The sequence below is a fragment of the Phragmites australis genome, chromosome 12, assembly GCF_958298935.1.
Source record: "Phragmites australis chromosome 12, lpPhrAust1.1, whole genome shotgun sequence".
In the NCBI taxonomy this organism is placed as follows: Eukaryota; Viridiplantae; Streptophyta; class Magnoliopsida; order Poales; family Poaceae; genus Phragmites; species Phragmites australis.
The window spans coordinates 694,877-707,587 of record NC_084932.1 but is presented as its reverse complement, the minus strand read 5'-3'; positions in this window follow the sequence as shown (position 1 = coordinate 707,587).

Genomic DNA, 12,711 nt, shown 5'->3' with positions numbered 1-12,711 from the left:
TTAAAAGCACTGTCACCTTCATGCAGCTATATTTTTCTTTTATTCAATAGCGCGCATGTATGATCCAAGCTAGTTCTTTTCAACATTACTTACACAAGTGTATTACCCATGTATCACACAAGTTTTATGGTAAGTTACTTTTGGTCACTAATTAAAATGGTTTTTGCTTTGCGTGCATATGATACTATAATTGTTGAAAGGAAGGGGTGGAAAAACTTTTCGATTGTACATGTGTTGGATGATACTAAACTAAAGAAATAAAGTGAGGCAGTGAAAACATGTAACCATCATGCATGTTTGTTTCCTCCGATTTTACCTGAAAGTCGAGCAATATTTGTGTTTTCCGTTTCTGACTTCTCCATGGCAGGACTAAACGGATGAAATGTCGCTGATCTGCAGAGATTCAGTGTTGATGGATTAGTTCATGAGTAGCCATCACTTGCGATAGGTACCATCGTAGCAGGTTAATTTGCAGGTGACCACTTTAATCATCTCTCTGTTAATTGCAGTGCATTACACAAACGAAGAGGCAATCTTGCTGATGGACATATATATACACCCTGCGTAGAGAAGAAGAAAAAAATATGGATGGAAAAGAGTTTCTTCAGGCTAAAAAGAATCGACTGAATCGCGTGTGTTAGATCTGTCCTTTTTTTAGTCTACTAGTCATCATTCGCTTTACTTTGGATCGATTATTTATTAAACGGGCAATCAAAGAGGATGAATGATTGCGTAAGTTAAATTTAAATTTAAATTTATTCTAATTAAAAAATCTAAATTAATCTCATATTTCGTACTACATAGATTGCTATTACATCATAAAAATAATACATATATATATATATGGGTCTGATTACTGTCAAATTTTAACAGTAAAAATTAGATAAAGTTATTGAACTAACTCAATAAGAATTAAGTCAATCGGATCTCTAGATCAAGAGTTATAACCCTCACAAACAAACTGTAACAGATGGTGACGAAAATTTATTAATTCATAATTTCACAATTATGAAAGAATTACAAAAATCAACTAATCAAACTTTTCATAACCAAGACAAGTAAGTTAAACCAAAAGATAAAAAAATCAAAACCGGAAGACAAGAACGATAACTTAGAGAAAAACCAAATCACAAACTCATCAACTTATAAAATTTAATATTTATTGTATGGATGAGTTGACAGGATGCATATACACAACGTCTCTACAAGAATTTCTACGAAATCCCAAACCTGAGATTTTTCTCTAATCTTTCTGTTTAATCCCACTCGATCCGTGTCGCTCGTCAATCTATTTTTTATATCCAGCCAGCCTCTCCTGACCAAAGACTGAATAGGTTTCCCATCCACATAGGCAACAACAGACCGCCAAGTACCATGCCACTTCTAAGCTAGTGTTCGCGTGGTAGACGACATGACTTAGATGCTAGTTGAGGTCTTGACATCTAGTTTAGTTAAGGTCTTGGCGTCCAGTCTAGACACGTCTAGCACGTCTAAATTACGATTAGACGCTAGAACACACATGCACATTAATAAACAAACAACTAATTTTCTGAGCATAATATTTTTCAACTTAACTCAATATCAGCCCAGTAAACACCAATATCACGAGTATATTACATATATCAAAAATACAAATATTACTATATTACTATATGCATACCCAAACATCATATTAGTAACACATACATATCACCTATGTCATAATGTTAAATCACTTTGCTTTGCTAGTTTCAACACTAATATAATTTTTCATCACTCATGATCTCATAATCTCCCCCTTAATGAAGTTGGCAACATCTCTTGTGAACATTGGTAACACCTTTTCAGAGATGTTTTTAAAATCAAGAAGCAAAGTGAAAAACCAAAAGATCAAAAATTCTCCCCCTTTCTTCAAAAACAAAATTTCCCCCAAAGAGAAATAAAAAGAAGAAATGAAAAAAAATAAAATCTCCCCCTTTGACAAAAAGGAGAATAAAATACTAATTTCTCCCCCTTTGACAATAGATTCATCAAGAATACAAAATAGATAATAAAATATTTTTGTTGTTTCTTTTTATCATTTTTTATAATGATAAAAAATAATAAAATCTTTTACCAACGCATGATCTCACAAATATGTCAGTTATTTGTGCTTGAAGAGAGTAGTCTAGTTTCATTGTAAGTTACTTTTCGGCACTAATTAAAGTGGTTGTTGCTTTGCGTGCATATGTACTAGAATTGGTCAAAGGGGTGAGCAAGCTTTTCAAATATGTTGGATGATACCAGACCAAAGAAAAAAAGCGAGGCGGTGAAAACAAGTAATCATCAAGCTTGCGTGTTTCCTCTGATTTTACCTGAAAGGCGAGCAATATTTGTGCTTTCCGTTTCTGACTTCTCCATGGCAAGACTAAACGGATGAAATGTCGCTGATCTGCAGAAATTCAGTGTTGATCGATTAGTTCATGTGTAGCCATCACTTGCCACAGGTATCATCGTAGCAGCGGAATTGCAACTCCGCAACATGGTGTGCACGTGCTCTCTGTCTCTAGATCGTTTATCCCTCTTATCCATCTATTGATTCTCTTATTTACTTTTTTTTTCTTCACTTAATCTCAATACAAATGTATGACAACACGTTGTGGAATCTTCCATGGTAGCAGGTCTGCAGGTGACCGAGTTTAATCATCTCTCTGTTTATTGCAGTGCATTACACAGAAACGAAGAGGTAAGCTTGCTGATGGACATATATATACACCCTACAATAATTTTGGCTATAACCTGCGTAGAAAAGAAGAAAAAATATGGATGCAAAAGAAAAGTAGATTGAGCTTTTCTTTCTCAGCGTTTCTTCAGGATAAAAACAATCGACTGAGTCGCGCTTGTTAGCTCTGTCATTTTTTAGTCTACTAGTCATCATTTGCTTTACCTTCTGAATCCCCTTTGTGAGGGAAGAAGCTTTTACCGTTTATTAGTCAGATCGAGGAATTAAATTGGAGCAATAATATATACCTTAAATGTGTCACCTCAGATGACTCGATCGAGGTTTTGCATCCACAGCATGCAATCAACAACAATTTTTAGCGCGGAGAGAAAAGCTTTCTTGCTAACATTCAGCTGCTAAATTTCACGGTAGAGATGAGGTGTAACCTTTAAGTATTTTAGGTTGCCGTTAGATTGTCCACAGGGATGCGACTGTGTATTGACCTGACACTGACTGTAGGCATATCTTGTCACCCACCTAAAAAGAAGACGAGGAACAAAACTTGAGTAAGGTAAGCTAGCTCTACCAATCAAATCGGTCGAATTATTCATGCAGAGAACAAGCTAGGCAGCTGCTGCAGACAGGAAAATTACAGATTCCACAAATATGGTGCTCAAATCAAACCTTCGATCATAGAGCGCGGTTAAAGAGATTTTTATTTAATTTGGATGGCAGTGAGATGGATATGTTGTTTCATCCATATGATGTTTATTTAAATAATAGAATGTAAAATATAAATATAATTTTTTTCATAATATTGGAATCATGTTTATTATTTGTGAATAGATCTAATTTATAATTTTCATTTTATGTGTTATGCAAATTGATTTTTATTTGTTTTCTTGATTTTTTGAAATTATTATTATTTTTAATGTTGTCACCGTATCTCATATTATTTTTTGAAATACATTATAAATTCTTTGATATTATTTTTGTGTGATAATCCATAATATGTTTGCATTCTGTTGTTTTAATTTTGTTATGTTTGATTATAATTGATTTGAAAAAGTGTGTTGATTGCTAACGTAACTAAGTTGAAGTTTGCTAACGTAAATTTGTTGGACAAATGATATCTACAACAAAAAAGTGAAAGAAAGGCAATGCAAGAAATAGTCTGAGAATTGGACTCTATGATTTGTTTTTTAATCTTCTAAATTGTTTCATTTAATTGTTGATCTATAGTTATAGTTAGTCAATCAATTAATTCGACGGTTAGATATTTTGCTTTTTTACGAGAATTTTTAGAATTTTCTTAGAATTAACGTGGAGGCACCAAAAGAAACATTCAATTAGTAAATATAAGATATTATGCGCATCATGCTATTTAAAAAAAGAAGTGAATTTTTATATATTTGTACCATTCTAATGTAACGATAGAAACCAATAAAACTTTTTTTATCGAAAAAATCAAACATCCTACAGCAACAACTACTCCCTATTCCCTAACAACTACTACTGCAGGTCCATCCATTCACTTGAATGACCTGGCCCGTACGTCCATGCATGTGGCTTATGCTGACCATGCAACAACATGCATGTACCTATACAGGGGAGGCAGATTAACCGACAATATAATTTGTTTGGGAAAAAGCAGAAGACTTTTCTATACCTCACTGCAGCATGAAGATGATTACTACGGAGTACGAGATTGCCCCAAGGATTGAGTTAGGTCGTCGTCATGCATGGCATGCAGCTGTATGATTTTGACACCTTTTGATGCCGTGCCTAGCTTCACTCTTGCTGTTTAACTATGCAAGCAAACTTTTTTAGAAGTCTGAGGGTTTTGTTAACTTAGGAAGGATTACAATCCTTCCGGAGCAGAGGCGCAAGAAAACAGGAGACTATGCCGACAGATTTTATTGTGATGCCAACAGGGTACTATTTATGCAATTATCCAAAAACAGATATTATTTTTACAATTTTCATTACTTTAATATTATTTTAAAAAATTCTTACAAACCTTTTGCACAAAGTGAATCAGGATTTGTAATCAAACGCAAGCCTTGCTTACCTAGCAGCGCAATATTAAATAGCTGCAGATCTCTGAAGCCAAGGCTGCCTCCACATTTAGGTGTGTAGCCATTTTATCCCATGACAGCTAGTGCATCGACATGCAGGAATTTTGCATAAATCCTCAGAGAATTTAAAATAGCTCATGCTGAAAGTTAGCATTGCTTGAACCACTGATTTCAGGAGTGTCTCTTTCCCTGCACAAGATAGCTTCTTTCCACACCATCCTTGGACCTTCCCACTTGCTGTTTCAGCCTAGTAATCAAAAGGCTCTTGACGTTAGGCGACCAGTCGCGGTTGGGAGGCCCAAGTAACGCTCATAAAATGCTTTAGGAAAAAATAGCGAGCTCCTCCTTAGCTTCATCTCGTGAATCTTCATTTGTGTTTTTACTGAAGAAAACCAAGCTCTTTGCCATATTCGCCTTCTGTCCAGAGCATGTGTTATACAGCGCTCCAAGATCTTATTTAGCCTCGTTCCATTCTCCCTTCTTGCTTGGATATAATGAAGATCAAACTATCATCTGCAAACAACAACTGATTAATCCACGGTGCTTTGGTACTGACTCAAACCCCGCTGCCAATGAAACCCATTCGGTAATGTTTTAGGAGGGCCGATAGACCTTCAGCACATAGAAGAAACATGGCTACAATGCATTTCTTTATGAAGGAAAGAGGCTTATTGCCCTCTCTCGCCGCCGCAAACGGCACGGTAGTAACACGTACACCTCATGACCAAGGAACCCCACTGTTCAGCAGAACCCAATTTCTTCACCATTGCAGGTATTGCCATTACTCCCGACCGTATGCTTCCATCATGTACAGTTGACCGCGCAGAAACTTTTGTTTCCTTTCTTCCGACGCATTGCGTGGATGCATTCATAAGCAATCAACACGTTGTCATGTTGATGTTTGGTGGCATCTCATCTCCCCTCCATTCAAGAAACTCAGTACAGCAAGTACTGTACTACATGGTTCTTCACAAACCCAGCACATTGTACTACATTGTAATGCGTGTGGGATGCATGGCATGCCGTGACGCATCTACCTGTTTTAGTAGTAATCTAGACTCCGCACAGCATAGTAGATTGATTTTGACTCGTTTGTCAATGTATCGCTTTATAAGAAATTTCTATTGGCTGTGTACATTCTAGTCACGCGATTATTTCATTTTGATATGACGTTAAGTGTTATTAAAGCTTTCTTTTAAAAAAATGCCGTGGCCTATCTACTCCCGGCAAGCCAAGAAACTCGCCGTACGTGCCATCTACTCCCGCCGGCACTTTCGATGTAACTAGTTCAAGTAGCGCTTTCTTAACTTCTTCCTCTGCGAAGGGCGTACACAACAAACTTGTTAATGCAAAACCAAACTCTTTTTTGTCAGTCTGTAGTTTGACAAACAGAACCAATCGAGCTTGCTGAAACCTAACGACGCTTTTGCCAACGGCATACGCATGCATGTAGTTTGACGAACTCACCTCTTTTTTAGTTTGAACTCAGCTTGATTATTGGTGGTATCACTTTTCTCTCTCTCTTTCTCTCTCTCTCTGCAAAACTACAGTACAAGTCTCTCTTTTTGCAAAACTGCAGTTCGGTAATTTTCAGACATCTACGGTTCAAAAAAATAACTTTCATACATATAGAGTTACTGAAGAACACATCGCGAAGTACTGAATCGCGTTCAATAATGCGTTCAGTAATGATGGTTGTCAGTAACATTTCTTGCTAACGTTCAGAAAATCTCAGTTTTCAGTTCAGTAATCTAGGTGGGTGTAGCTACATATCCAAGGTGTAGAATAGTATTTCTATACTGGCTTATTATCTATAAACACAAAAAACTATGCTACATGGGATCGAGCTTGTGTGTAAATTACAAAGCAACAACATCAAATCATGTAAGAGGCAGAGACAGTTTTGGATCACAAGGTCGACCAAGTCACTTCGACCATGATAGAGGCCTGCTTAAGCTTTATCTCTTGGCTGGCGCATCCATGCTTGCTCGCCTTGAAGGAACTTGAACATCATTGTAACTGACGCCTCCTCTCTGACCAGACAACCTGCTGCAGCAGCTTGAACTTGAGATTCATAACGTATTCTTGACCACGGCAACGACAAATCTTTGCAATTAATCCACATGGCTCAGCTCACAGACAACGCCATGGAAGAACTGAATCTCCTTCAGCCCGACTAACGAAAGCGCTAACAAGCAAATCAAAACCCTCACTCCCATGCACTTGTGGATTGTGATACGTCGACTTGTATCGTCGCCTCCACTGCTCCGTGGAGCATTGCCAATGTTACGTCAACCGCGCTGCCGCCACCATGGATGCGGGTCAAGAACGGCTTTCGTGCCGGCCTCCGCCGATCAGCTGCAGGTCATCCGCTTCTTCTTCGAGCGTGATGGGGTCGTCCCATCACGCCCTGAAATTTTGGCCAATTTGATCGAGAAGATTTGCATCATGGGTCGTGCGATGTGCCTGAAGCAAGTTTCTTGATCTGGAAAGCAATCTGCCGGGTCCGAGAGTGCCATCGGGGGCTCCAGCCGGGTCTCGTTGCGGTCGGAGATCCGGTAATCTTGATGCCACTCCTCCTTGTCGTCTTCTCGCCATGGTACTGTCGGGCGGTACAGGAAGCAGACTGATCAGTGGCTGGCTGCCACCAACGCAATCAACTCAGTCCTCAAGGTGACTCGCCGTGATCTTTGTTCTTGTCAAATTCGCTGGTTTACATATAACTCATCCATGCTTTGTTCTGACAGTTTGTTCCAAACTTTTAAAAAAATATTAGTTCTGCCAGCTGGAGCTTTTACAATCAGGGGCGGATCTAGAAATCAAGCACGTTGGGGTCACCATAGAGACATTTCATCCACTAAGAGCTTAGATTGGCCAGAATACTTTGTATATCTTCATGAGCACTAGATTTCTTCATGTGTTTGCCTAGATGGCATTGGTGTCACTAGACACCACTCCTAACATGCTGGATCATCTCCTGCTTACAATTATGTGTGCTAGCACAAAAGAACTACAACAGATACTACTAAATTTAAACTTATCATCACGCTGTAACTGCTACTTTAAGCTTCTCGTATAACCTTTGCCGTTCTTTGATCACTAAAGCAAGAAAGGTGACTATTATTAACTATTCGTTTGTTTTATTTTCTTTTTTTGGGTAGAACTATCCATGCATGACACCGAGCATTGAATCCAATATTGCGTTCCGTTTGTTTTTGCTCAAGCATCCATCGTTTATTATATTTGTAGGAAATCGGAGATTTCGGAATTATGGATTTTGACTGTAAAAGCATCAATGCAGTCATACGCAACATTCATCAGTCATGACTATGCCTGCAATCACACTGTTAGGAAGGATTCATTTCATTCTATGCTCTGATTGGAATTATGCGAGCTGTAGTGTAAACCCCCTGTGTAGAACTGTTTCCTGTTTTGCTGCACAAAATTGTAAAACTAATCCTTGCCATGCATTTGTATTTTGAGTAACATCTCTGCTTCCTATAATTTCAAAGTGATGATATATGATCGAAATACACTCCATCGAAGCAAGTCTTCCTAGTGGTGTTATTCTTGTGTTATTATCGGAACAATTTGTTGTCCATGAGCCTGCAAGTTCAAGATAGGTAGCTGAAATACTAGAAGGCCATACCGATTACTGTGCCGAAACATCCTTCATGTTATTTTATTCCTTTTAAATATATGCTTTGAAAAGCAGTCGATACATCTTTGGAGAGGACTGCAGCATCAGGAAAGGGTCACTTCTCCCTTCAATGAAGATTACAAGGTACTAAACCACAAACCGGTACAGGGTGCAATAATGTGAGTCCTAGTTTACCTTCCTGCAGTTTTTCCTTATCTGTCCACTTGATCCATTGACGGGAATAATGTTTCCCATCTTCACCATGGCCATGCTGAAATCAGTGAATAATTTTTCCATGTCTCTGTGCGGCCAAATCATAGTCAGGATTATTATGGTTAGTAACCCGGGAAATGTGAAGTATGAAGTATATGTGCAGGTTTGGCGGCACTCGCATTGACAAAGCAGTCATGGAAGTGGAGGCGGAGCAATGATGCTCCCATGCGGTTCTCCCTTGCGACTGAGAATCTCACGGCTGTTTGGATGGTGTACAGTGCATTTGGGCATGACTTGTCATAGAAACTTGTAGTAAGCTGAGCTGAAACCAAGCTTGTAGCAAAGAACAAGGCCAAGACACTGCAAGTGAGGGGTTTAGAGGAAGCCATTTTGTTCAGGGATTTACAGTAGTGTGTTGGCCAATGTCAATGTGCACAGATATTTATAGGCAGAACTTGTGCACATGCTAAGTTTCTCACTTTATGCAAGTGATTTTGAATACTCTTTGTGTTTTCTTATTTATATTTTCTTCATCAGACTAAGTGGAGTGGTCTATAATCCGAAAGTGCATTGAAGTATTTAGCCGATATGATCAGACAAAGGCATGCCTACATTGACTGGTACATTCTGTAGTTTAGTATTTCAAGTAAACATAGTCCTAATTTTTCTGGGGACAAAGATATAAGAGAATATTCATATAAGGGAGATCTTTGATGTTTAAAAGTTTGCATATGCTGTGTCTGACCTTATCTGGTAAGACGATGTTCTATTGTTATATGGTGGTAAATTCGAGTTCCTCGTAGAGGATTCATGTTTTTTTCTTACTGGCGGCCCTTACTGGCTGAAACCTTTATATGGATATCTGACTTGTTCTCCTACAGTGTGGCTATTGTTGTTCACAATAGAATCTACCCAAATCTGTCATGGATTTACCTACTTTACAAACGTTCGACTCTGTTTATAAATCATCTGTAGTGTTTGTTTCATGATAAGTTCATAAACATCTAATCGATCTATAGCAAAAATGACTTTTTGGGGACGTTCATGTTATTTCGGATGCTATATGAGTGTGCAAATTGCTGGGGAACACGTAAGAAATTGAATCTCCTCGGTAATTAGATGGCATCTGCTCAAGTATATTATGAGAGACATAAAGAAAGGTTATAAGGAAATAAAGTGCATTACAATCATCAGAGTTCTTTATTCAGTGCTTTGGAACTGCATGGATGGTTGGTAAAGGTGATGATTAACTAAAGAATCATAACGTATAGCAGAGGTGTTGCTCAGTGTTTACTTGACTGTAGTCAACTTGTAGTGACAGTTCTGAGGTACCATGCAAAAGGATGACAGTTAAGAACAACAACCGTCACTGGTGGTGATTGCAAGAAACTGAAAGCCAAGAAAATGGCTGAAATTAAGTACTTCATTTCAGAGAGCGAAGATCTTCAGTGCCAGTGCTGCACCACCAAAATCACGGAGCTATGTATCTTGGACTCTTACAAAGAAACATCAAAACTTTTTGTTCTTCACGTTCTGCGCCAACTTGCAGCATCACCGTCGCTGTTACTGTGGAGTTGGAATCCAAAGAAATGTTTGGTTTGTGTCGATCTGATAGCTCAGTGTTCAATGCCACCCTCAGTTTGCACTCTACTCAGCATGATTTAGATTGAGTTTTCTGTAACATATCATGCAAGGGCATACATTTGTAATGGCTTCGTGTATGATACACAACCAAGCCAAAATTAGCAACACAAGAAGAAACTTCAACGAAAGATCGACACAAAGTATAATCCATACGAGCAACTTGCATACAAGCTAAAGATCGAGTCATTAGTACCGTGTTAAGTAGCTCTTTTTTTTCAAACAGTCAAAGCTCCCCTCGTTTTCAGATCTCAGTATCTGCCATGGTACTATGCTACAACTACAAGCTTGGACAAAAGGAACATTAGCGGGGCATTGACCAGTAATCACTAAGGTACACCGCCTCATGTTATGTTGTGGACGCCTTTGTGGGCCGGTCTTATCGGCGCAAGAGGCTTGGCAAGACCGGCCCTGTGGCCACAACTTCAGAGGAGACGGCTTAGAATAGATAAGATTGTTTGGATTGCTTTGTTAGAGATAAGTTAGTTGTATAGAGATAAGTTAGATATTCAAGGCATTGTTTGTTTGGATTGTGAGGATGCCGGCTCTATATAATGAGCCGAGATTAATAAATAAAGTAGCAAGATTTAGATCTAAATCCTACTTAGAGTGTCCATTGAGAGGGCGAGTTAGCTATCCAATCTTGCAATTCTCCAGCCATAACATAAGGTATTAGAGACACTCTTGATCCTGTGCCGTCCACCTTCCCCTGCCACCACCTAGTCATTCTCTTCCTTCTTACTATGAGCGACGGCACCTCCAGCGATCTCAAATCACTTGCAAACAAGCTCGATCAGCTTCTCCTCGCCGTCACCAACAATTTCAATGAGATCAAGCACATCAAGACCTAGTAAGCCACCCTTAACGTGGCAGTGAATCGCCTCCAATCACAGAAGATGGAGATCAGCGCCTTGTCCAACAAAGGTGATGATGACGGCAAACCACCAAGCGGCATGAGTGGCACGATTCCTATGGTGGCTCAACACGTCCACAAGCTGGTGTTCCCATACTACGATGCACAAGAAGACCCGTTGTCGTGGCTCAACTAGTGCTACCAGTTCTTCTGCGCGTAACAGACGCCAGAGGAAGGCAAAGTGTGGTTGGCGATGTTCTACATGATCGGCGCCGCCCAACAATGGTATTACCGACTCGGGGGCATGCGACTCGGGCACGCTGGGTGGCGCGTGCTCAGGTGCTAGGCCCAGGGAGAAGAGGAAAGGGGGAAGGGGAGAGGAGAAAGTGGGGAAGGAGAGAGAGCTGGTTTGGCCGAGTGCACGCGCGACGGCACGGCTCGGGAGCGCGGGCGAGTGCGACGCGGGAGGGGGCGGCGGCGCATGCGAGGGAGGGAAGAAGCACAGTGGCCCGGGTGCCCTAGGGCGATGCGGCGCACGGGGAGATAAGAAGCGGCACGGCTGGGCCGGGCCGGGCCGGTGCAGTGGGGAAAAGGAGCCAGGTAGGTCGAGGCAAAAGGCCGGTCGGCTCTATTCTTTTTTTCTTTTCCCCCTCTTTTTCTTTCTTTTTTTCTTTCTGTATATGTGTATATGTATATCAAGGGATTGCGCATATACACGGCAAAATACCGTCGTACACTTCTATCTAAAATTTCAAATGATTATTTGGGCATCTAAATGACTTCAAATGAAAAGGTTTTCAACTATAAAGTTGTATATCTCGTTGAGGGCTATAATTTTCATATAAAGTTTGTCCTCATCCAACTTCGTATGAAAAAATTATTTTTTTAAAAAATAAGCTATCATCTAATATCATAGATATTTCACATAAGAAACCATCTGAAAATATAGGGTTACTTTAAGTGAACTGTCTCTGAAAATAGATGATAGTATCTTAAAAAATTCATAATTTTTCATACGAAGTCGGATGAGGACAAACTTTATATGAAAATTGTAGCCCTCAACGAGTATACAAATTTGTAGTTGAATTTTTTTTCATTTGAAATCATTTAGATATCAAAATAATCGTTTGAAATTTTAGACATAAGATACCAATCAAAAGATATCTGTAAGATAAGTCTTGTTGTTGATAATGGGGGTCTTTAATTTTCTTCTTGTTGATCTTCTTTAGAGATGTTAGAATTGGAAGTATTCTTTTTCTTCTCCTTGTTTTTTTAGTTTACTTGTATTAATAAGACTTATGGTAACAATAGTATATCAAACTTATATGTGAAATTTTAATTGATTATTTGGATATCTAAATGACTTTAAATAAAAAGGTTTTTAACTACAAAATTATACATCTCGTCGAAGCCTATAATTTTTATATAAAATTTATCCCCATCCAAATTCGTAGTTATGAAGTTTTTAAGATAACATGTCATCTATTTTTAGATGTGATCCCTTATGTGAACCGTTTCTGAAAATGGTCCTTCATTTCTATAAACGGTTCATATAAGAAACCGTCTCTGAAAACAATCATTACCACAAATAATTCATATAAGTAAC